Genomic DNA, 26682 nt, shown 5'->3' with positions numbered 1-26682 from the left:
AGTTCTCATCTTCCAATGAAAATAACCATTCGGGTTTGTGTTCATTGCAGAGGCACCTCTGGGTGCACATGGGGCTGTGGGGCTGTAGAAACTCTTGTCGAGGTTAGCAGGCTTCAGAGCGCAAGGGCCAACGATGGCTCACCTCCCAATGACCTTTGTCGACAAAACCAATGACCCCACAAAACAGAAGGGCGGTCCCTAGCACACGTCCCTTGCACTCCTCTCAGAAAAGTCGGCGTGCAGAGTGTGGTTGGGAGTGCTCAGTGCTCTCCCCTTAGACTGTGACCTCGAAGAGTCACTGTAGCGCTCAGCTTCCCTTTCCTCTTCTGTAAAATGGGAATAGAAACCGAATGCATCTACTTCACGGGGTGCTGTCAGGAATGCAGGAGCTGTCATATGCAAAGCGTTCGCCACAGATTCGGCGCTCCGGGCACACTCCAGCCACGCCTGTTAGCTTAATTCGCTCTTGCGGACGAGGGGGTTGGGTCTCTCCCGGGACGTGGGGGCGCTTGGCTCGCCGGGCTGAAGGGGGCTGCCCGCCCCGGGCCCGGGTCCCGGCAGCCGCATCGTGCCTGTTCAGCGAGGGTGACCCGGCGGCCGCCCCGACGCGAGCACAGGTGCGGCCCCGACCACAATGAGGGCGTGGGCGTGGGCGTGGGCGCGTGCGTGGCGAGCAGAGGTCTGCGGGGGGCCGGAGCGTCCGGAGGGCGGGGGCGGGGGCGGCGGGAGAGCGAGGCTGGCCGCGGCCCCGGGCGCTCGGCGGGAGGTGTCTGGGCCGGCCCTTACGGCTGCGCCTGGCACCGCACTCCGGGCGTCTGTGGAACTCGCGCCCCGGCGCCCCGGCCCCGCCCCCGGGGGCTCCGCCCCTCCGGGTCCCCGGTTGGCTGGGGCCGGCGGCCTCGCGCGGCGATTGGCCACGCGCCGCGTCACTAAAGCGGCTCGCGGCCCCGGCCCCGGCCCCCGCGGGCTGGTCCGGGAGGCGGCGGGGGAGGGCGGGGGCCGCGGGGCGCGACGCCGGCGGGCCGCCCCGCCCTGGGAGGCGCCGGGGCCCTCATCAAGTGACCAGTATCCCTTCCAGGAGAACACGGTCCTTCAGAGGGAAGCGAGCTCCAGCCTGCAGCCCCGGCGCCAAACCGCCGTCATCTCCTTCCTGTGCCGGGTGATCCGTCTCCTCACCCACCCGGAAAAACATAGTCCGCCCCTCGCGTCCTTGTGGAGCAGGGCTCGCTTCCACTGTGACTCTTTGCCCGCACCCTCGTCTTTCCCATCCCAAGTGCTCTAGGACGCACCGAGAGGATAAGTCAGCTCTCGAAGAGAGGCCTCGAGGGGGAAAACAGAGAGGGAGCTGAGGGCAAGGGAGGGAGAGGCGAGGCTGGCGGAGGGACACCGAGGACCGCGGCCTAGCGCGCATGCGCGGCGGCAGGAACGAGTTCCGGTCTGGCCGGGGCCTGTCTCCTAAAAATAGCCCCGGTGTGGGGATCCGTGCGCGGATGTCCCGGCGAGTCCCGGGCTGAAGGAGGCGGCTCCGGGCGGCGCTGAGCGCTGGTGGCTGGCCCGGGCTGCGGCGTGTGCGCGCTCGCCAGCTGCGCCGGACACACGGTGAGGGCCGCGTCGGCGGGGCTCCGTCCGCGGGGTCGGCGGTGTCGGAGGGGGCGGCGTCTCGGCGAGGGGCCGGGTAGGGGCTCGGGGGCGCTGGGGCGGGGGGGGGGCGGCGCAGCCGAGGAGGGGCGCCCGCGGGGCTCGGGGGACGGCGGGGCAGGGCGGCGTCCGGCTGGCCGGGGTCGGGGTCCCGGGCGCGCGGCGGCGGCGGCGGCGGCGGCGGGGCGGGGGGGTGGGCGCGGAGGGGCGAGGCGCCCGCGGAGGTGGGGGCGGGGTGCCTGGAGGGCGGGCCCGGGGTCCGACCCGGGTCGCGGGCCGGCGGAGGGGGGCTCGGCGGCGCGGGCTCGGCGCGAGGAGCCTCCCCGTGCGCGCACCGCCTTCGGGGCTGGGGGGCGGTGGTGGACGACGCCTCCTTGAAAGTTGAGGGAGTTCCCTGGGGGCCCGGAGCCCCTCTCGGGCGGAACGCCGGAAGGCCCTGTCCTCCGTCCTGCTCCCCGCGCCCGGGTCCCCCCAAAGGGATCGGCTCCTCGTGCCGGGGGCGCTCTCCTCTGCGCTGTGGCTGGACTTGAAGAAGTTCCCCCACTTCTGCTTTGGGAGAAGGTTGGTCGAAGCGGGCGGAACGTTTAGGTCCGAACTCTTGGCGCGTGTGTGGAAATGTCAGCGGCCGGGGGGGTATCTGGGGCAGGCAGGGAGGCGGCCCGGCTGGGGGCACCTGCGGGACGCGGACGCCCTCCGGTGCAGGGAGCCAGGGAGCCGGCGCGGGGAAGGAGGGCCTGCGGGGGAACAGCTAGCAGCCCTCACGTCCCAGTAGAGCCCAGCTCGCGGGGAAGGTTTTACGTGCTACAAACTTTGCCTTTTAGCTCTAATATTCTCTGTCTTGGAGCGGTGAGGATTAAATTCGTAGATGAGATAGTGCAGACAAGTTTGGAAGCGGTGAGCATCTCTGAATTAGAAAAACAGCCTCCCCTCCGCGCCCCCGCCCCCGTGAAAGTATAACTATAAAAATGTTCTCCAGACCTGAAGTGTGATCCCTGGCATACGACGAGAGTCCCCTGTCATGGTCCAGTAGGGAAACGGTGGGTAGATTAAAGAAGTGCAGCATAGGGTTGACCTGCATTTTAGTTTACAAGATTGGTATTGCAATTCGCTATTAGAAAGGCCTGCTGTGTGTGATGTATTAATCATGGTATAAGTATTTTTAAACAGATGTCTAAAATTTTTCAAGTTTTTTTTTTGTTTGTTTTGTTTTTGTTTAGCGCAACATGTTCCCCCTATGTCTCCTATCATCCATTACTATGTGAAGAGAAGGTTCTCCAAAGCCGTAATTAGGTGTACGTTACACAAGAGTACTTTCCCTTTAAGAATCCAGCTGTGTTGTTTTGGCAACTGCCAAGTACTCCAGTTGTCAGTTTTAAAATCTGTTACCTTGGCAGCACTTGAACAGTCTGTGCAAAAGGTAAACAAAATCGCTTAAAAAAATTTTTTTTAAAAACAAAAATGGCACTTATTTTAATATGAATTTACAAGGTGAGGATGAAATAGCTGTGTTGGGCTAATACGGCTTTTGTATGTACGTTTTTGTTTGGGGTTCCTTTTTTTTTTTTTTTTTCTGGTATATGTTTGGTATATGTTCAGTCTTTACTCTTTTTTTTCCTGTGAATGGCAACTTCTCTTTTAGAGAAAAAAAGTCAAAAGTGTTTTCATTAAAGTGGATGCCAGTTTTAGTTAGACTTCTTAACAAACATAAGGAACACATGTGTCCTACAAAATATTAAGATTGATTCTGGAATTACTTTTCTTAGTGAGCATTGTAAACGGTTGTGATAATGGTGTTATAATAAAACACTGTGAAGAGCTAAAGGTAGTGGTTTACTTTGCAGACCCAGTCTTTAACAATTCTATTGGAAGAGTGCTTCCAATAGAAACTTATTTGTTAAAGCAGTCAGTGATGGTGAAGTAATAATGACTTTTCTAAACATAATTATTTGCTATTTCATTTAATTCACAGTATTGTTATATATACAGCCATGGTTTTATTCATATTGGATCAAACGTGATAAAATTTTATTTAACTCCTCAAATTACTTCCCAGCAAAAGTTTATAATGTTGAGGGAATGAGAGGTGGAGGGTGTTCAGTGGAAGGAAAATAGCTCATTGGGCCACAGAAATAATAATTTTAATGTCACTATGTTGAATTATAGTTTGAGAATAATCTCCTTCCAAATTCTCTGAGTTTCAGTGTTTCTTTAATGGGTATGTGTGTTAAAGATTGTTTTTTGTAAATGCAACCGGAATTAATCTTTGAAGGACATATTGAGTTGTTTTGAATGGTGATGTTTTATTTTTCAAAGCAGTTGCATTATAGCTTTGTATTTTCCATTTAGAATGCAATACAGATTAATATTAGTTTTATTACTATTCAAGCAATAGCAATGTCACTCATTAATTGGTTATCAAGAGAGAAATACCAGTGTATTCTGAGGGTGGTTAAATAATTATGGAAGTGTTTTTTTTTTTTATTAGAACATGATTTTGAAGTTTGAAATATTTCAGTTAAATCTTTCAATAGATTTGTGCTCTGATTTAGGAAAAGGAAACTATAAACAAACTTGGTTTTGGGAAGTAGCATGCTTGTCAGTCAGGTTTTGAAAAGCCACCTTTTCTTCCCCCCTCCCTTTGCCGCTTATAAGTCTGGCAAGAGAAATTTAGTCTAATATACAATGAATGATGGTCTTGAATTTTCTGTGGGCGTTTCCACTTTCATATATTTTGTGTTTTAATCAGACCATACTCTTTTTTTTTTTTTTTTTTTGAAGAAGTGTTAGTGGTATATAGGGATGCTACAGAGTATTGCTGAAGTTTTTTTTTTTTTTTTGTGATAGAGCACTGAAAATACTGCTTTATGGCTTGAGAATGATCAGTATTGCTTTTTTCTAGATTAGAAAGAAAACCTGTGAACATTCTTAGTAAATTGAGAAGTGAGTGCCTTCTAATGTTTAAGTAATAAGAGAAGTATAAATTTGGAAAATCACATCAATCTTCTAGTTAGATAACCTCCTGCAAAAGAGCACTTTGACACGTCCTGCTGTGTTTGCAAGACTTTGTCATCACATCTTGGTTCAGATCCCGGTTCTGCCACTTATGAAGCTATGAGACATCATCTATAAAATGGGAAGGAATTATACTACCTGCCCCATGGAATTGTTAGCATTAAATGAAATAATGGGTGTGATAGTTCCTAGCACACTCCTGAGGCTTAATGTACAAAAATGCATATTGCCTGATCTCCCTTCATCCCTTCCTCCATATATCCATTTCTCTATACATTCCCTTATTTTCTATGAAGACTACGTAAGTACTCTGCCCAGTACCTGAATGTTTAGTGTCATGACCAAAAGGACTTCATATAATGTATAAATATAGGCGAATGCTCATTTATTTTGGGGGCGTAAAAATTCCAGCATTTTAAATTCATTTCAGATTATACATGAAATGTTTATTTGGCTGTTCTACATGAGGGTTTTTTTTTTTTTTTCTGCAATCATTGATTGTAACCTCCAACAGTCTTTCCAGATGTTAAAAAAAAAAATTAGAGTTAAATGTAAGTATTTTCCCTACTCTTTAATGAAATATGTCTTTTAGTAATTATCTAAATTACTAAAGGAAGTTGTATTCATACAGTATTTGAAATTTGAAATTAGAAAAATATTTTTATTGCCTATCTGGAATAGGTATATTTTAAAAATAGCTTTTCTTTAGTGGGTAATCTTTGAGTTTTTATATGTCATTTTACTGCTGTATGGAACTAAATGTTTTTGTCTGTATGCTTTATCTGTGTAATCTATAATCAATGGACCCTGTGTCCAGCTTATTATAATAAGGAGTATAAACCCATTTATTAGTCTCATGCATAGCATATGTGTTGGCACATGTTTAATAAATAATGTATTTTTATACAGATGTTTGTTATTTACTGGTTTTAATAATTATGCTTACAATTGATATTTACTGAACTTAATATATGAAATTGTCTTGGTAATCAATGAAATCACAAGTTTATGAGTTAAAAAAAATTAGCTTTGTGAGGTGGATAGAATACCAAATATTTGAACATTGGTGTACGACAGCAGGAAATAACTGATAATGCTGAAAGCCAGAGGAATTGTTAACATGGGTGAAAACCCAGATACTAGTTGATCAGAATTCTAATAAATATCAGTGAAGGCACATCATTTTTTTTTTTTAAGATTTTTATTTATTCATAAGAGACACACAGAGGCAGAGCCCTAGGTAGAGGGAGAAGCAGGCTCCCTGGGATCAGGACCTGAACCAAAGGCAGACTCTGAACCACTGAACTACCCAGGCACCCCAAGGCACATCTTTCTATGGTTGTCTTGAGTCAATACTAATTTTGTTTTTTTTCTTATACAAAAATATAAATTTTATGAACTTAAAAAAGAATTCAACCATTAATAAAATGATATGTTTTGAGAAATATTTTGGTAGTGGGTAGTAAATTTATACTACATAAGCTGGACCTTTTTACCAGGTTATTTTTGTTACAAACAGCATGCATATGCATGTTGACTTGGATTTCGAGGTATGATTTGTGATCTTTGGAACAAAGGGATACTCTTCATTCAGCCTGGTAAAATAATTTGTACCTGTTGGCTTAGTAAAACAAGGTGCTGTTGCATTGACTAATACAATACCTGTTTACCGGTCTCACCTCTTATCCCTTTTACATGGAGACTGGAATTCTAAGATTCACATGTAAATGTCATTCTTTTAAGGAAAACTTTGAAGACACAAAATCAGTAGAGAGGCAATAATTGAAGGGTTAAGAGATTAACCTCTAAAATCAAGACCGCCTAAGTTAGAATGCTCAGGTGCTCTGTGTTCTTTGGCAATTTCTCAATCTTCTTGAGGCTTGGTGTATAAATAGTGATACTGTCTTTTTCATAGAGTTGTTGAGAGGATTAAATGAGATGTATACCATAAAGCCTTTAGCACAGTGCTTGGTACCTAAAATGCAGGAAGGAATTTTGTTCCCTACCATACTATCACTGTTGCTTCTGCTATTGCCATTATTAGTCATGGCTCACTTTGTAATATGATTCTGATATCTTCACTCATTGTTAGCCACTACCCTTCAGTTTCTGTGACCCAATTAAGCCAGCTGTTTGGTCTTCCCTGAAAATACCATGTATTTTCATGCTGATGACTACCACTTTTTTTTTTTTTTTTTTAAGCCCACAATTTTTCTGAGCTTGATATCCACTTGGAAATCTAGTTGGAATCCCAAATATAATATTAGCCATATGACTGAAATCTAGCTATTTATTCCTCTCCCCCAACTTTCTTCCTCTCTCCTACCCCTGAACTCTGCTGTCTTTACTGGCCCTTCCCCATCTCAGTGAATGGCAGTAATCATGCCAGAAACTTAAAGATAACACTCTGGATTCTTTTTCTTTTCTTTCAAATCCAATCCATCCACACTCTCTCTTGTACCTTCAGAATTGATCTTGAGCCGGTCTACCTCTCTTAGTCTTCACTGCCACCTCTTTATTTCAAGGCATTATCTCTTGTATGAATTGCTGTAGTAGCTACCAACCAGGCTTGTTCTTTTCTTGCTCCTCAGAAGTCCTTCACAGAGCAGCCGTAGGGATCATTGTAAGATCCGAAATCATGTTATTTTTCTGCTTAAAATCTTCCTGTGACTTCCCATTTCTCTTGAAATAAAATCATGGCCCTGAATAATATTTCTGCTTCTCATTCTTCTTCTCATTTGTTGTATGGGAGCCACACAGTCCTCTAACTGTTCTTTAAACTTTTCACATCTTTTCCTATTTTGCACTTTTTGCCCTACCTGGTTGAGATGCTCTTCACAAGGCTGGCCGACCTAATCCTTAGGAACTTGACCCAGATCTCACTTTTTCATTGAGGCCATCCTTTTTATTTTTTTTATTTTTATTTTTTAATAATTTTCTTTTTTATAGAAGTCTTGAGCTTGTTATTTTTTTAAATTTTTTTTTAATTTATGATAGTCACACAGAGAGAGAGAGAGGCAAAGACACAGGCAGAGGGAGAAGCAGGCTCCATGCAGGGAGCCTGATGTGGGACTCGATCCTGGTCTCCAGGATCACACCCCAGGCTGCAGGCAGCGCCAAACCGCTGCGCCACGGGGGCTGCCCGAGGCCATCCTTTTTAATGTTGCACTTTGTTAATTACTCTGTTGTGCATCTTATTTTCTTCAAGACACTGTAATTTGTACACATCTTATTTGTTTAGTTATTGTTCATTTATTTTTCCATTACCTGAATGTAAACTCCATGAAGGCAGAAGCCTTGTCTATCTTGTTTTGATAACTGTCTCCCCCAGTATTAGCACATTGCTTGACAGTTCGAAGACAGAAATATTTGAACTAATGCTTCTGTATCTTTGTTCATATTTTTGCCAGAGATTGGAATGCTTTTACCTTTAAGTTGTAGTCCGGGTGTCCTGTATGATACCGATTTTAGTCTCTAGACAAAATTTGTCTCTTTCTCTTGATACAGACTCTCTTTGAAGAGTAATTCCCTTTTTAGAATATTAAAGGATTGTAATTGATGTCATTTTCTTCAGCTATTCAGAGTTCCAGTGTCAAAGACTTATTTTGTTCTTTGTGTATGCTTAGTAGCTACCAATCTGTCCTGGTGCCGATAGTGAATCGCTCAGTAAATGTTGAATGGAAGATGTCCAGACCAACTAAAATGACTAACCACAAACCAGTTTACCCAAATTAGATTTTTTTTAAGGTTTATTTTATTTTTTTTAAAGATTTTATTTATTTATTCATGATAGAGAGAGAGGCAGAGACACAGGCAGAGGGAAAAGTGGGCTCCATGCAAGGGGCCCCATGTGGGACTCAATCCTGGGACTCCAGATCACACCTGGGCTAAACTGCCGAGCCACCCAGGGATCCCTACCCAAATTAGATTTTAAAAATTGTAAAGTTATTTTTCAGACTTTTTGCATTTTCTATACATATTAACATGTTGTAACTAGCATTCTGGATCAGGACAGGAATGTCAGAGGTGTTAAGCCCAAGTGGCATTTCCTGAGATTCCATTTTGCCTTCTTTCTGGGCAGCGGGTAGCCATCTTGTCTGAGAGCTGTATTTCCAGTTTGAAATGCATAACCTAGTAAAAATAAAAACAGTGTTGGAAATTATAGTTACTGGTTGTTCCTTACTAACTAACATTCCCTCCCTTCAACTTATCCAGCTGATTTCACGTTATTTCAGAAAGGCTAGGGTGATACGCAGTTTAGCACAGTATACATGAAGTACAGTACTAATTTAAGTGTATTGCTAATTAAGATTTATCAAAGAGCTTTTGTGGCCAACATTAGGAACTTAACTACTATTTCTAATAGTGAAAATCATTCCACATTCTATACAATTGACTTGCAAATGGACTTTTTAAAGATTTGGGGACTTCTTTAGCAAAATGCTTATAATACTGAAAATCTTTTTTGTAATGGATTTAACTTGACGTGGATTATGAAGGGAAAAAGCAGAAAAGAATCTAGGAGTTAAGATTTTGTTTTTCACAAATGGCTCAGTTTCCCCAATGTAAAGTTTCAGCATTGGCAGGTTCTTTGTTGTTGTTGTTTAGACATTTTGTTTTGGAAAAAACTTAAAAGTTACAGGAAAGTACAATGAATGAACTCTCATTTATTGGTCACCTAGATATACTTATTGTTAATGTCTGGCACAATTGCTTTATCATTTTTTTGTATTGCAGAGTGGCCCCAAAATCTGAAAATAAATATTACTATTTTATTTATAGTTTGAAGCTCCTTGATTACATCTTCTGGAGTATGCCAAAGATGTAGGTTTGTTCAGTTAAAATCAGAGGCAAATCATTTGAGGTAGACCCTTCCAGATGTGTACGAGGAATAGATGGAAATGATGCATTAATACTGTGTACTTTGCTTACAAGTAAAACCATATATTAAGCATGTTATGTAATGTTACTGAACTTAGCATGTATTGTAGTAGCAGGAATTCATTCTTTTGGTTTCTCTTCTTCATCTCTTTTCCCCTTTCTTCCTCTTACTATTATGATTACTTTTATTATTGAACCATTTGAGAATACATTGCATACATCATGATCATTAACCCTTAAATGCTTCAGTTGATACTTCCTTACATAGTCATATGTTCTTATATAACCACAATATGATTTTAAGAAATTTAATATTGATACTGTAATTTAGTATGTAGTTTATGTTGAAACTTCTTCATTTGCGCCAATAATATCCTTTAATAGCATTTTTTCCTAATACAGTATTATATAGATAACATATTATTACATTTTAGTTTTTATATCTTGTTTCCTTTAATCTCAGACAGTCCTTCAACTTTTTCTCTTTTTCCTGATACTGATAATTTTGAAGAGTACGGGCCTTTTGTTTTTACGATGTCGGTCAGTTTGGGTGTATCATATTGCTTCATTGTTGTTAGATTCAGGTTATGCATTTTTGGCAGGACAACTAAGTAAGTGATGATATATCCCTCAGTGCATCACAACAGGAGGCAGTATGATGTCACTTTGACCCTTTGTTGGTGATGTTTACTTGGATCACTTAGTTAAGATTTGCCTGCCTGTTTGTTCCGTGTAAAAGTTATCGTTGCCCTCGTTTTTGTTGAATAATCTGTGGGGAGGCACTTTCTGACTTGTAAATACTCTGTCCTCCTAAAAATGTTCACAATGGTTTTAGCATTCATTTCTGATTCGTGCCTGAGTCCGTTATTATTATATAGTGGTTCCAAAATGATGTTTGTCTAGCTATTCTTCTGCACTTATTAGTTGGCAATCTATTGTAAAGAAGTGCCTTTACATCTCATTTGCTTACTTAATATAAATTAATAGATTCTTTTTTTTAATAGATTCTTTTTTATTAAGCAGATTATACTCGATTACTATCAGTATTCATTTTGATGTTCCAAATTAACTCCGATTTGGTCAGTGAGAAATCTTTCAACTTATTGTTTTGACATGTTTCTATCATTTGGAGCACTTCCTTACTTTTGGGACAATAAGATATTCCAGTCTCATCATCTGCTTTTCCTGCTGCTGTCCTAGAATCAGCCACTTCTACAAGGAATCCTGGTTTCTCTTATTGGGTGAAACTATTTAGAAACCAAGGACTGGGCAGTTGGTATGCTCCTTGATAGTGGACCTTTATTGTTATAGAGCCCTGTCAGCTGACCAATCTGAGAAATTTTGAGTTTATGCTGATTTCTCAGGCAGTAGATTATTATTTCTTTTATTTTTAAAAAAAATTTTTTTATTTATTCATGATACAATTGGGAGAGAGAGAGAGAGGCAGAGACACAGGCAGAGGGGGAGAAGCAGGCTCCATGCAGGGAGCCCGACGTGGGACTCGATCCCGGGACTCCAGGATCGCACCTTGGGCCAAAGGCAGGCGCTAAACCTCTGAGCCACCCAGGGATCCCCAGATTATTATTTCTTTTTACATTCCTGAAACTCCTTAGAAGGAAGCCTTTTCCTTTGAAAATGTTAATTTAAGTGATTGCTTTTTACCTAATTTTTCTATTTAATTCTATAATGGTTCTTGTTTTCCAAAACATACTGTACTCCTCTTGGGAGTTAGGAATCCTGTTTTATATCTCTCTGTATATTTAGTGAATGTGTTCCATGGTGCCTTGAACACAGTTGGTACCCATGTGTTGCTTATAATGTATAATTATAATGATTCAGTATTATCTTTATTACTCTTATATCATAATTAAATATTCTTCTGTTTGTTATAACATTTTAGGTAATTTTGTGGAAACTTTTAAGTAAGTTGGTGATTCATTTGTTCTGTTTTTAATAACATTGCTATCCTAGAAGAAATGAAAAACTTTAGTTTTTCAGTTTTAAAATTTTAAAAACTTAATTCCTGAGATTAAAGTATATAATTAAAGAACATCAAAATACCTAATGTTGACATTACTGTTTAATAGTGTTTTGTTCTTCAGCACGTAATAACCTTTCTGGGCATCTCTTTAATTATAAAATGAGATGATATCTAGATTCTTTTTAACTCTATGTTACATGCCATATACCTAATTAACATTGAATTGTTTATGAACATAAAACTGAGTGCCACAAAGTATAGTGGAAAGAATATTGTGCACCTGGGCCAGGAGTTGTCTTCGTTCGTATTGTATTAGTTCGGCAATTTATTTTGCAGTTTGGTCTTTATTTCCTTGTTCATTCAGTTCATTGGCCTTGGTACGAAGGAATACAGTGAACAGGCTTGGCATATAGGTGTTTATCACCCACTTTGCTATGTGCTTGTTGTGTATCATGCAGAGTGCTATAGAGGCATACAAAAGGGGCAATTAACCCAAGTTGCAGGGAGGCCAGGAAAATTTACCTCTGAGAAGTGACACCTTCAGTTTAGGGTGAAGCCTCAAGAGGACTTAGCCTTGTGAAGAGGGTTTACTACTTGTGTTTACCACCTGTGTTAGGGACAGGAGATAACTTAGAGAGTTTGGATTGCTTGTAGAAACTCAGGATGGATCGGGCAGGTACTTAGGAGTAGTGAAAGATGAGGTTGAAGACATAAATCGGGGCCATATATGAAGAGCCCTTGAGCCTGTGTTAAGGAATTTGAACTTTATCCTAGGAAAAATCGAAGTATCTTAACCCTGGGAGGGAATTAATTTAAAAGATAATACTGATTGCATTGGGAGAATTCTTTGGAGAGTTAAAAGTAGTAGGCAGGAAGAATAATTAGGAGGGTGTTACAACAAATTAGTTAAAAGAGGTAAGATAGCTTGGAATATGGTGTAGGGTGAGGATAGAAGAAATAGGTGGATTTGAGAGATTATATAGGAGGGCATGTGGAATGAAAGGATTCTGTGATGGAGGGCATATGGAAGGTGAAAGAAAGAGGTGTTAAGAGTGATGATTAGGTTTATGGCTTGGATAACTGAGGGAATGAATGGGTAGTTTACTGAAATAGGAAGCACAGGAAGAAGAGTAGGCTTGGGAGGACTAGGATGAATGTACTTATGAGAGTCCCTGGAAGGGTAAGGAGGTGTAGTCAGAAATGGGAGACTTCCTGGTAATAACAAGGCCTTGGGATTTGGCTGTGGAAGTGAAGGTATGAAGTGATCTGGAAACAGGATTTGTATATATATTAAAGAGCCAAACAATATGTCTGTCCTAAGGCCAGACAACCCTATTTTAGATGATTTTAAGGTTTTCATTGTTTGATTTGAAAATATAAATGAAAAATTTCAAATAGGGTTTTATGAGTTAAGATTGTCTTATTAAAACAAACCCCATAACAATGAAAACTTTTTTTTTTGGTAAATGGTGAGAGACTGTTGTCCCAGATAGCTAAAAATGTCAGTGCTTCTCAGTGGTGGCTAAAAATTATGAAACATATCAGGATACAAAAATTTGAGTGAATAATGTAATGAATACTAGCAGGATGAATTTTTCAATCCTGTTGCCCTTTTTTCTTCTGCAGAGGTAATTGTTATCTTAAGTAAAGATTTACCTTTCTCATTCATTCATTTTTTTAAGAGTATATATCCATATATATTACTAAGCAATATATAGTGTTTTTCATGTTTTAAAACTTTATAAAATGATTTCAAATTTGCATATCCTTCTGCAGTTTATGTCTCAACAAATTATCACATTGCAGCTTTTATCTGTTCTTTTAGTATTAATGATTTGGATTTTTTTCTTAAGGTTTTATGTATTTATTTGCCAGAGCACAGGCAGGAGGAGTGGCATGCAGGAGGGGGAGAAGCAGGCTCCCTTCTAAGCAGGGAGCCCAACGCAAGGCTTGATTTCCAGGGTCCTGGGATCATTACCTGAGCTGAAGGCAGATGCTTAACACACTGAGCCATCCAGGTGCCCCGAGAGTAGCAAATTAACATTGTAACAAAAGGAGGGGATATTATGTCATTGATGTATTTTGAATTGCAATGGGAATTACCATAATGTACTCAGTAAATTTTTATAAAAACTAAACTTATTTTGTGGCTATTCTTTTTTTTTAATACTTCACTAAAAGAATTGTGGAATAGTGTTAGAGAAAAGTTGCAAAAATAGTATAGATTTTCTTAATGTTGGACTACTGTGGTATAATAATCAAAACCAGGAAATAAATTTTAACACAGTATAAACTATCTTGTTTGTACTTCATTCGCTTTTTTCCTAGTTTTTTTTTTTTTTTTTTTGATTAGGATCCAACCCAGGATCCCACATTGCATTTATTTGTTTTATATAGTCTCCACATATCTGTGATATTAATTCATTCTTTTCTTGTCTTTCTCATCTGGATGCTTTTAAGGAGTACTGATTGTTATTTTGTAGAATGTCTTCCGATTTGGATTTCTCTGATGCTTTCTTAGGATTAATTTGGAATTTTGCTCTGACAACACTGAAGTAATGGTAGCATATCAAGAGGTACATTTTATATGAGGGGTACATGATATCAGTATCTTATTGTTGGTGATGTTAACCGGTCTCTGCCGGTTTCTCCGTTGTAAAGTCACAGTTTTCCTCTTTGAAAATGATTAATATCTTGGAGATACTTTGAGAGTATGTTAATTTTCTGTTTCTTCTCAAAGTTTCACTTGTCTTTAGCATTCATGAGTGGGAATTAACCTGCAACGATTCCAGATTTCCCCCATTATCTGAACGTATAGTGTTCTTGTTAAACCTTCCAAAAGCTTAACTGGTGTAAAGAAGCCTTTATCAGGGATCCCTGGGTGGCGCAGCGGTTTAGCGCCTGCCTTTGGCCCAGGGCCCGATCCTGGAGACCCGGGATCGAATCCCACGTCGGGCTCCCGGTGCATGGAGCCTGCTTCTCCCTCTGCCTGTGTCTCTTTCTCTCTCTCTCTCTGTGTGACTATCATAAATAAATAAAAATAAAAAAAAAAGCCTTTACCATTAATTTAAATTTATACAGAAAATTTTTGAGGTTTTTGACTAAAAAAAAACCTCCTTAGGCTTTTCTGATACTTCAGGACACATCATGTTAATGGACACACAGACCAAATTGAGATAAGGCACAGATACTGACAGACAAAATTCAGAGCTATGGCAGCTTGAGATTACACTGAGGTGCTGAGTATAATTACCAGGGAAGGAGCTTGGTGGTGCTGCTCAGGGTGTGTACTGCCTCTGTAATGGCTTATTACAAAATAAAAGCTGAATGCTAGTTCTGCCTTTTTTCTTTTTTCTCTTTTCTTTCATTCCTTCCCTCTTTCTTTTTTTTCTTTTTTTTTTTTTAGTAAAGTGAGAATCCTTTCCATATTTCTTTCAGTTAGAAAACAGGTACTATTGTGGATCTTTCATGAAAGTGAAGTGCCTTAATATATATTTTCAAAAAGTGGGGGATACTTGTATTACTGTAGTAGTTATCTAATAGCAATCTTATAGTTTTTTTTCCCTTTCTCACTTGTCAGTTGAAATTCCTCTGTATTGAAGAGATGTCACGTCTATTTAGTTATTTATATCAGTATAGATTCAAAGGCATTTATTTTGTAGGTTATAATCTGATGCTATTGTTATTTTATTGCTCAGATGATTATACAGCTTTAGCCATTGAAAGTTCCTCCTGTTTGACTCTTGTGTTCTTTTGACATACCTTCATCCTTTTTTCAAGAACTTACTTTCTGGTACTACAGGAAACTCCAGGCTCAATTTATATTTTCCCTGTCTCAGTCCTGGAATTAACCTCTTTTCCAAACAGCCCTGACTCTGTTTATTAGAGGATGACATTTGGAATCTGAGATCTGGGTGCTAGGTGAGCTCATTACTATTGGGGTGTTATTGTCTGCATTTTCAGCAGAGCTAAGAAATACATGTGAATACTAACCCACACATACATTTCTACAGTCAGTTCTACCATAACGCAGTGTACGTGGTCATAAAAATCTAATGCTATGCAAAGTGATGCAGTAAAAACCATGGGGTTCATGGGAGTTAGGGGAATGATACTCAAAAACTTTGTCAGTGACACATTAAAAAGAGGGACCAAATATATTTAAAACAATAGCATAGTTTTAGATATGTTGAATGTGTAATACATAGCAAATATGGCACTTCATTATGAAAAAGACATGAAGTTTTCTTATGTGAGTGTTGGAAGAGTTGAGGCTTGTTAGTGATTGTGAAGTGGTAGGTAGACAGTTACTTGAAATCAGATGAAAAAATAACACCAAATATGGATGGATGGTGCTCATAACTCTTGTGCCAGACTTTGCTACCTCATTTTCATTTGAGTCAATTGTCTCTTGGAGGCCTTGCAATTTATTCTGTATTTCTGTAATAATTTTTTATTTTTTCCATTTATTTTTTTTAATTCATTCACCTTTTAAAATTTCTCTTTGTATTTTGCTAATTTCTGTTTTTAGTTTTTGAATTTCTGATTTGAAGTGGCTTTCATATCCTTAAGTGTTTGAATATCTTTAATTCTGTTTGGAGTATTGACTTACCTTTTTTCTGCTTTGTAGTTTGAAGTTGTTTTTGGCAGGGGTTTTTCTTCAGTTGATATGTGTCAAATTCGGTTTCCTGATTTTCTGAATTTCAGTTTTCTTTTGTTTTTATGGTATTGGGGTGTTTTACAGTATTTCTAGTTTAGTGGTGCCCTCTTCTGTCAGTAAAGAATAGTCTTGTTCAGTGGTTTTGGTTTTAATGGTTGTAGAAGGGTTGTGTGAGACTTCCAATTTTATATCTCTCTTTGGTCTTGTAAGACCCTAACTTTTATCCTTTTTTCTTTTTCCCTTCACTATCCAGTTGCCAAAGGATACGCTTCCTTTCCTTTTGCCTGTCTTCTTTCCTAGAACCTATATGTTTCAGAGTTGTGCCCCCTTATGTGGCAGCTAGTGCCTTAAATGGCATCTGTTCCTTTAAATCACCAGAACTTTGAACTTTCCTACCTAGTGTCAGTGTTCTGATCTGCCCATTTTTCCAGTATATTCAGATTTTGGGTGGGTTTCATAGCTTTCATTGTCCTTGCAAATGACCCCTGATGCTTCTTTGCTAGCCTTCTGTGTTGGAGTAGGAATGGAGTAACAGCCTGAGAGATGAAGTGCTAGGATTTGGTGGTTTTTCTGTTTTCACTCACAGTTGTTTTGCACTATCAGCATTCTTTGGTCTACAAGGCTATACTGAAAGCATGGTTTTGTGTAGAATTTCCTTTTCTTTTCTTGTTCTTTTCATATGGTTGGGGGGGATATTTTTAGAGTTACTTAGATCTACCATCACCATTGTCCTTACTGAAGTCTCTACTTTGGGGGAGGGAAGCAGGAATCTAGAAATATGTTGTCAGTGCTACATAGCCTTTAGTTAGGAAGAGACATAGACAGTTTCCATGGGTGAGCTTGGAGACTCCAGAAAATACCTTGTAGAAGAAATTAATTAAACTTAAATACTCTTACTTCATTCGGTTAGCATGCAAATGCAATTTCTGGGTCATTGGAAGGGTCTTAAGCGCTTTTTTTCTGTAAAGCAAAGTTATTAATTCACAGCTTTTTCTCTAGAATGTATATAGAAGTGCCTTGGTTTTATTACGACATGAATGAGTTACAGGCCCACATTTAGCCACGGGCTTCTTGTTATTTGTTTATTCCAGTGGCAATCTAGTATGTGAACTTTTTGGAAAAGGTAACTTTTAGACTTGGGAAGTGACCTGATGATAACTTCTTTGAAAATTGAACTACATGTACCTCTTTTCATTCTTTCTTCATTTTACTCTTTTGGTTTTCTTTGTTTTATGACCTTGACAATTGTCTTTCAATTGCAGTAAATAGTAGTTTGTGGCATTATTCCTTGGCTACATGCTCATTATTATGTTTAATAAGATAGCACTAAATCTGTTTACTGTAACTAATGTTAATTGGTTCTCTGTCTTTTATGCTTTTTGTCTGGTTAACATAAGAAATTTAACATGAAGTTGGAATTATGTGTGGAAGTTCTTTATGCTTGGTTCTAGAATTTAGTTGTTTAAAATATTTATTGCCTTAAACATTTCTTGCCCTAGAATTAAGTTTTTTGTCATGTTTCATGTTGTTGCAGTAGAAATTGACTTGTATAAAATAGTCATGTTTTTAAAAACAGTTACGTTTTTAAAAATAAAAATACCAACCAGGATTGAAAGGTATGTTGACTTCAAACATCAGAAATCTTTCATAATATAAATTAAGATTTTTTGCTTTTATTTATTTATTTATTTTTTGATTTTTTTGCTTTTAATGATACATCTTTGGAGTTCTCTACCTGGCTTTCTAATGGTATTTAAAACTAAGTATCTAGGCCTATCTGTTTTTGGGTCCGCATTTGTAAGTTTTCATAGTTTCCGCAAGTCTTAAATAATGACTTCCCAGGCTGTCGATACATTTTCTTTTTATTGCTTTCCTATTTTTTTTTTTTTTTTTTGACTGGTTTATACGGTAGCCCCAAAGCAATGTCCAAGACTGTGCTCCCTTCTTCCCTCTTTTGGACTATCCCTTACCTAGTCTCAGTGCTTTCACTATTTCTATAATAATTGGTTCTGAAATCAAAACACCTATGAATACAGCTTTTTGCTTCTAGCAGGTAATAGCTTAGGGAGGGTAAAATTCCTGTTATTTGCTATGTTATACTAATTACCAAGTGATATGTAAATCTTAGACATAATGAATGGATTAGAGAGTTCACAAGTGATAAGGGGGCTGCTTGATGAAGGAATTGGTATTTGAGTTGAATGTCAATTTTATTGTCAGAGAGGCCAAAGATATTCCAGACACAGAATACAGTTGGAGCAAAAGAGCTAAGACAGGAAAGTGAGAGGTGTGTCATGGACAGAGTTTGGCTAGATTGGAGGTTCTTTTTCAGTGTGAAGTGGGAAAGAGAGCTTGAGGCCAGATTGTAATACACCTTGAATGTTGAACAGACTTTGTTCTTCAGGTAAGGAAGAGCTATTGAAAGTTTTTAAGCTTGAAAGTGACCAGTGCCTGCCTCAGTATGCCCGCCCATACAATAATGAAGATGGTGTGTATGTCCTTTTCTTATTAATAAAACTTAGTTCCTTAAAGAATACTCCTCAGCACCGCTTTTTAAAAAGCATAGTGTTAGGTTCATTCTTTAATTTGATTATTTGAAGGGAATTGTAGGGGAATACATACCTTTCAAGTAAAGGCATGAATATAGATATCCTTTTCTCGTTCTCTATATCCCATTTCTTAGTCTACTTTCCTAGGCCAGATCAGTGCTGTGCTTGCCATAAAAAATGGACTCCTTCCAATTAGAAGCTTTTTGTTTTGAAATCCAGTAGTACTTTGTATCTGTCTTATCTTAGTGACCATGTTTGACCTTATGCTAAAGGCAGTAGATGCATGCACAATGCATTGAAGGCTTTTATACTTGTGTATTAGTTCTTGCATTTTTTTCCTGTAGATTCTTGGTAAATACAAACGAATCTTTAAATAACTGTCTTTCAGACGACCCTTTACAAAATGCATAATCTAGGATCTGGACTGAGCTAATAGGGTTTTCAAAAGATGACTTTAAGACATCTCTACCCCTGCTGGTCTGACTCAGTAGTTCTTAAACTTTTTTTCTGCTGTGAGATGAAATTTTGACACAGGTGCAACCATGGATCTACTTAGCACAGAAGTATTATAGTAATTCATAATTTGCCGTAGCTGTCCTAGGATATGTTGTATATGTAACAAGTAGTAAATAATGTGCAGTTCTTAGGGCTGTAGTTTTAACTCTTCCAGTTCTCTTTAGCTTAAGAAAGAGGTATCTTATTCAGGCACTTTAGAAGTATCAGATAACTTGCAAGGGAAATCAAAAGTTACAGTATCCATCTTTTGAGATAACTTTAAGACCTTTTGGATTTTTTCTTTTTTTTTTTTTTTTAAGGAAACTTTATATGAAGTATAATTCGCATACAGTGTTATATTAGCGTTAGGTGTACAATATAATGGTTCAGCAATTTTGTACATTATTCAGTGTTCACCATAAATGTAATCACCATCTGTCGCCAAACAATGTTACACCATCTTCTCAACATCTTATTCCCTATGCTGTACTTTTTCCCTCTGTGACTTATTTTGTAACTAGAAATTTGTATCTCCTGCTCTCCTTTACATGTTTCACCCGTTTCTTCTGTACTTCTTTTCCATTTGTTCAGGTGTTTTGTTGTTGTGTTAAATAGGTAGAACCCTATTTTAGTGAATTAGGTTGGTAGTCTGGATTTTACTCCTGGATTCCATTTGATTTCTGTAAACTTTAGATTTGTGTCCCTAAAAAGACCTTTTTAAGGATTCTTCCAGTTCAAAACTGTAGGAAGTTGCAGAATTTCACGAATTCAATGTTCAAGCTTTTCTAGATTCTGGGCAACATCTTTATTAATAGGGAGTATTTTCATATGTTTGACAGACTTTGCCAGTTTACCAGACTATTTAACCAGAGTGATGTGTGTTTGGTCATTATGTTAGGTGCGTAGTGTCATGTTTTAAAGTGTGCCCATCTTCAGACTTTTTTTTTGTTCTGGTGTGCTTGCTATTTGAGGTTGGGTAGTTGAGGACTATTGGTTCTAGTAACTACATGTCTGAGAAGGAATATTGGGAGTATTAGCACTTAAGGTCAGGTTGAGGAGTAGAATAAATGGAACTTCAACATTTCAGAGGTCACATCCTCTACTTGAAGAATGACAGCATCATCAGAACATGTAATGAATATTAAATATTAATGTGAAAACTGTGAGTAATCTTGCTGATTGTAGATTGAGGGGATTGGTAAATTATTTGGGAGAATAAAATGGGTCCTGGTAATTTACTTAAAATGCCTAATTTATATCTGTGGCATAGCAGCAGATTTGTGTATCACTGTGCAAAGATGTTATATACCATAATGAAATGAGATTATAGAAAGACAATCTAAAGACGCTCTTAATTTTTTTTATTATAAGAGCAGACGCTAGAAATGAAACACATATGTCCACTCAGAAACTTGTGTACCAGTGTTCGTAATATTATAATAGGTAAAAAGTGGAAATAACCCAATGTCCATCAGGCAATGAATGAATGAATAAAATTGTAGTATTTCCATACAATAGAATATTATTTGACAGTAAAAAGGAATGACATATGGACACATGGTATAAAGTGGAAAGATCTTATGTGAGTGAACTGAGTCAGCCAACAAAAGACCATATATTATATGGTTTCATTTATGTAAAATGTACAAAATAGGCAAATCTATAGTTGAGACAAAAATAGATGCTCCAGGTGTGGGTGGCGATAGGGAATGAAGAGTGACTACTAAAGAGTATTAGGTTTCTTTTAGGGTGATGAAAATGTTCTGGAATTAGATAGTGGCCGTGGTTGCACATTCCTTTGAATATAAAACATTTAAGTGTATACTTTACTTTCAAAGACTATTTATTCATGAGAGACATAGAGACAGAGACATAGGTAGAGGCAGAAGCAGGCTCCATGCGGGGAGCCCGAAGAGGGACTCAGTCCTAGGCCCCAGGATCATGACCTGAGCCAAAGGCAGATGCTTAACCCCTAAGCCACCAGGTGCCCTCAAGTGTATACTTTAAATGGGTGAATTGTATATTATTTATCAAGCTATTTTCTTATTTACTTTTTAAAAAGAGCAGAAGCTGTATGAAGAGGTATTTTGGTTCTTATAGGTAGTTTGGGGGCTCTAAATGAAGATGAAGAGGCATGGGGGAAAATGGGACTCTCTTGGCATTAGTGTACTGCTACATTATGACACTGCTATCTTCTTAGTCCACTAGTTAAGAATGTAATAGGTTGTGTTTTAGTGGGGATTGTATATGAACCCAGCTTTTTAACATTACCTAGCACTGAGGCTAGAATTGTGCATTATTCCAGTTGAGAGGATAGTCTTGCCTTTGTCTTATCTTTGCATTTTTTGCCTTCTTAAAATCAAGTACTTGTGTTTTTTCAAGGTAGTGCATAATTGTGTTCTGCCCATCTGTCCATCCTACACTCTGCTTTGCTCTTTTTGTTCACACCTACTCAAGTTTTGTCATCTTTCTTAGCTCTTTAATTGGAACAGTTCCTAGTTTCATGTGTGTCTAAGATTCCTTTCTTCCTTAAATGCTTGGTTCTGTGAAGTTTTACTGATGTAAAGATATTGTTTCTTGTGACTTAGTATCTATGTGTTTAAAAATCTATTTTTAAGGCCTTAGTAGTAATTTTTTCAATTCTAGTATCAGATATTAAATGATACCAGTATCAACCTTTTTTTACTCTTCACCAGAATGTTTTTGCAGTTCATCCATTTTTAGCATTTCCTGGTTTTTAGTGTTGCCTGGTGTCCATTATATGTCTAGACAGTTTCTCTATTCACCATGCATGGACATTTTGGTTGTTTTCAGTTTGGAGCTATTGTGAATAAAGCTATTCTGTGTATTTGAGTACAAGCCTTTGTGTGGACATATGTTTCCATTTTTCTTGGGTAAATACCAGGGAATGAGATTTCGGGTATATATGATAAGTGTACCTTACAAGTAACTGTGAATCTGTTTTCCAAAGTAATGTGATTTTACAATGCCACCAGCAACAAGAGTTGCAGTTTCTCCATAATTTCAACACTTTGCAGTGTTAGCCTTTTTAAGAGTAGCCATTTTAGTAGTAGCCATTTTAGTAGCCATTTTGCCTTTCTCTGATGAGTAATGGCATTAAACATTTTTCATTTGCTTAGTGGGTATGCATCTGTATTCTTTGGTGAAGTGTTCAGATCTTTTGCCCATTTTTAATTGGGTTGTTTGGCGCCTTATTGCTGAATTGTAAGAGATTTTTGTATGTTCTAGATAGAAGTCTTTTTCATTTTCATTATTATATTTTGAATATTTTCTACTAGTATGTGGTTTGATTTTTATTTCCTTAATGTTGTCTTTCAAAGAGCAGAAGGTTTTAATTTTGATAAAGTACTGCTTGTCAACCTTCTAATATTGTCAACTTTGTCTTTTTGTGGCATGATAATCTTTGCCTTACATGGGGCAGCAAAATTTTTTTGTCCCATGTTTACTTTTGGAGGTTTTATATAGCTTTTACACATAGAGTTGTGATCCATTTTGAATTAACTTTAGTGAATGGTGAGGTGATATCAAGATTCATTTATTTATTCTGGTACCATTTATTGATAAGGCTTCTTCCCATTTCATTACCTTAGTGTCTTTGTTGACTATCAAACGACTGTGTGTGTGTATTTATTTCTGCATTCTCTATTCTCTTCCCTTGATTTAGAGGGGTGTGTGTGTATACTCATGTGTATGTGTTTCTGTTTTAACAGCATGCTGTATCTTCTGATTTTCTTTCTTTTCAAAATTGTTTTAGCTGTATTAAAATTTTTAAAATACTTTTGTGAAGTTTTACAAGAACACTTGCTGGGATTTTTGATTGGGATTGTGTTGAATCTGTAGATCAATTAGAGGAGAATCAATATCACAATAATATTGATTTGAATGTATGAATCTGTAAACATAATTTTTTTTTTTTTTAGGTCTTCCTTAATTTGTCTCAGTGTTTTCCAGCATTCAGGATAATAGTCCTGCACATATATTGTTATATTTGTTTTCATTTCATGCTAAAATGAGTATTTTAAAGTTAAATGTTTAACTTTGTGTTTGTCATTACCGGTATATAGAAATTTGACTTAAAAACTGATCTAGAATTGGCTCAGTTGGGAGAGCATGCAGCTCTTAATCTCAAGGCTGTGAGTTCAGGCCTCATGTTGGGCAGGGAGCTTACTTAAAAAATACTTAAAATCTTTATTAAAAATATTGATCTTATATTTTGTACCCTTGTAACACGCACTTTTTAGTTCCAGCCACTTTATTGTAGATTTTTAGGGTTTCTTGTGTATATTGTCATGTCATGTGTGAGTAGAAGCTGTTTTATTTCTTACTTTCCAACCTGGATACTTTTTTTCCCCTTTGTTGCATTATAGCAGTTGTTAAGAACTCTAATAAAATAGTGAATATAAATAATGAGTGTGCATTCTTGCTTTGTTTCCAGTTGTACAGGAAAAAAAAAAATCATTCTTTTATCATTAGCTGTAGGTTCTTGTAGTAGATGCCTTTTATTAGATTGAAGAAGTTTCCTTCAGTCCTAGTTTGTTGAGAGGTGTCCCTTTCCCCCTTCCCTCTATAGATGTTTTTTTTTTTTTTAATCATACATAGATACTTTTTTACATCTATTGAAATCAATCTTTTTTTCCTTTTTAGTATGTTAATATAGTGAGTTACGTTGATTTTTTACATAACTAAACCAACCTTGCATTCCTGAGACAAACCCCATTTGTAGTGCTATATAACTTTTTTACATATTGCTGGATTTGAGCTGCTTAGATTTTATTAATGATATTTGCATCTATATAAGCAAGTGTGTTTCCAGTATGTGTTTCCTTTTTCTTGTGGTCTCCTTGCCTTGCTTTGGTGGCAGGATCATTCTGACCTTATTAAATATGTTAGAAAGTATTTCCTCTTTTTCTGTTTCCTAAAAGAGTTTGTGTAAGACTGATAATGTTTCTTTTTTAGATATTTGAAGAATTCACTAGGGAAGCCACATGAGTCTGCGGTGCTTTTTGTGGGAATCCTTTTGATTTTGAATTAAAATTTCTAAATTAGGGACACCTGGGTGGCTCAGTTGGTTAAGCATCTAACTCTTGATTTCAGCTCAGGTCATGATCTCAGGATTGTGGAATCCAGCCCACAGTCAGCACCCAGCTCAGCAGGGAGTGTGCTTCAGATCTCTCTTCATCTCCTTCAGTCTCTCCCCCTGAGTGTGTGCACACTCTCTCACTCAAATTAGTAAAATCTTAAAAAAGTTTTCTGAATTAGAGGGTTATTCAGAGTTTTTTTTGTGTGTCTTTTGATAATTTGCATATTGCAAGGAAGTTTTTTGTCTAAGTCATCAAATTTATTGGCATAGAATTGCACTACTCATTATCTTATACGCATATAATGTTTGAAATATCTCTAGTATGCTTTCTCTTACCATTCTAATGTGTCTTCTTTCTTCTTTTCTTGACTAGTCTAGCTAGGGGTTCTTTTCAAAGAACCAGCTTTTGTTTTCATTGGTTTTACCTTTTTTTTTTTTTTTTTTTAATCTCTCATCTAGTTCACCAATTTCTACTTTTATCATTTCCTTACCTCCACATTTAGTTTAATGTGGGGTTTTTCCCCTCTGCTTCTTAAGGTGGAAGCTAATTTAGAACACAAATGCTAAATCTTTATTCTTTTCTAACATAAGCTCTTTTTAAAAAAATTTCCAAGCATCCTTACATCTTTGTATCACCTATATAATTAGGTAATGTGTTTTTATTGTCATTCAGTTTCATGTGCTCTTAAATTATACTTATGAGTTCTTTAACCTGTGGATTATTTAGAAACGTCAATTTACAAATACTTGGAAAATGTTCCAATATATTTTTGTTACTGATCTTTCATTCTTATGTTGTCAGAAAACACTTTCTGGGGAATGCCTCTCTACTTGCAAGATGAGATGCTGCCTGATTCATGAATCCTTTAATAAAGTCAATTTGATGTTCAAAAAGAAAACATTTCTGTATGGTTTCACCCTTACAAATTTATATGTGCCCTGTGTTATGGTCCAGCATATGCTCTCTCTTGTTGACTGTACTAAGAGACATGAAAAAACTCCTCTGGTTCATAGTGTTGTTCAGTTTTTATGTATCTTTACTGATTTTCTCTGCTTGTTTTACTGATTATTGTGAGAGACAGTTGAATTCTCTAGCTAAAATTGTAAATTTGTCTATTTCTCCTTTTAGTTTTGTCATTATTTGTGTTCTATGTTTTGAAACTCTATTATTGGCTTTATTAACATTTAGGATTATTTTGTATTTCTGATAAGTAGGTCCTTTATACCTGATAATACTCCTTTTCTTGTGTCATACTTTGATCTAATACAGGCATTCCAGCTTTCTTATGATTAATGTTTGTATGGTATAACTTTTTCTATTTCATGTTTTTTTTTTTTAAGATTTTATTTATTCATGAGAGACACAGAGAGAGAGAGGCAGAGACATAGGCTGAGGGAGAAGCAGGCTCCTTGCAGGGAGCCCGATGCAGGACTTGATCTCAGACCAGGATCACTCTGTGAGCGGCAGGCAGACACTCAACCCCTGAGCCACCCAGATGTCCCTCTATTTCATATTTAATCTACCTATATAATTGTAGTTAAAGTGGGGTATGTATCTTTACTCAATCTGACAATATCTGCTTCTAATCTAGCCTAATAGTCTCTACCTCTCTTTTTCTTCATTTGTTAGTTTTATTTCTTTTATTTTTTAGTAGTTGCTCTAAGGTCTTACAGCATGCATCTTGAACTTAATACAGTCAGATTTTATTACTTTATTCATTACTTTATGAATAATGAGAGATCCTTACTACAGTTTACTTTGTTTTTTCCCCTCTCATTCTTTGTGCTGTTTGTCATTTTATTCTATGAATTGTTCTATTTTATTGCCTACTTTTGCTTTATACAATCACTATCTTTTTAAAAAATTAAAGGTAAGAAAATAGATGGTAAACTCACATATTGACCATTATTGTTCTTTATGTAGAAGTGGGTTTCTATGTCTTTTTTTATTGATAGACTTATTTCTTAGAACAGCTTTACATATACAGAAAAATTGAGCAGGAAGTTTAGAGTTCCCATATGCTCTCTTCTTTCCCTTCGACCTGTTCTCCCTCTCACTTTGGCCCCCTCTAGCCCCTATTATTTAACACTTTGCATTGTTAATTGTGTGATATATATGTGTTACAATTGGTGAACCAATATTGGTACATTTTTATTAACTAAGTTTATAGTTTACATGAGATTCCACTCTTGTACAATTCTGCTGTCCTTTTTCTTACTGAAGAACTTCTTTCAGCGTTCTTTGTAGTGCAGACCTGCTGGTGACAGATTCTTAGCTTTTGTTTGTTTGAAAATGTCTTTATTTCCCCTTCATCTGTGAAGAATATTATTGCTTTGTGTAAATTCTGATTTGCAGGTTTTTTTC

At 38.0% G+C, this 26682-nt stretch overlaps 1 protein-coding gene across 22 annotated transcripts in view; it reads left to right on the top strand.

Annotated features, from left to right (window-relative positions):
* Positions 1-998: 998 nt before the first annotated feature.
* The window catches only part of MEF2A (myocyte enhancer factor 2A), a 171634-nt gene continuing 145950 nt past the window's right edge, over positions 999-26682 (top strand). For 6 of the 22 annotated variants that reach the window (XR_013363652.1, XM_077869783.1, XM_077869817.1 and 3 more), the window contains exon 1: positions 1001-1599. The gene's annotated coding sequence lies outside the window, so the exon portion shown is untranslated. Of the gene's footprint in view, positions 1600-2054; positions 2200-2855; positions 3056-26682 lie in introns of those variants that run through there. The other 16 variants (XM_077869726.1, XM_077869744.1, XM_077869850.1 and 13 more) reach the window with 7 other exon arrangements.

Source organism: Canis aureus, chromosome 2 (genome assembly GCF_053574225.1).
Source record: "Canis aureus isolate CA01 chromosome 2, VMU_Caureus_v.1.0, whole genome shotgun sequence".
Classification (NCBI taxonomy): Eukaryota; Metazoa; Chordata; class Mammalia; order Carnivora; family Canidae; genus Canis; species Canis aureus.
Note: the sequence above shows the minus strand (reverse complement) of the source record. Positions and strands in the feature narration are given on the sequence as shown.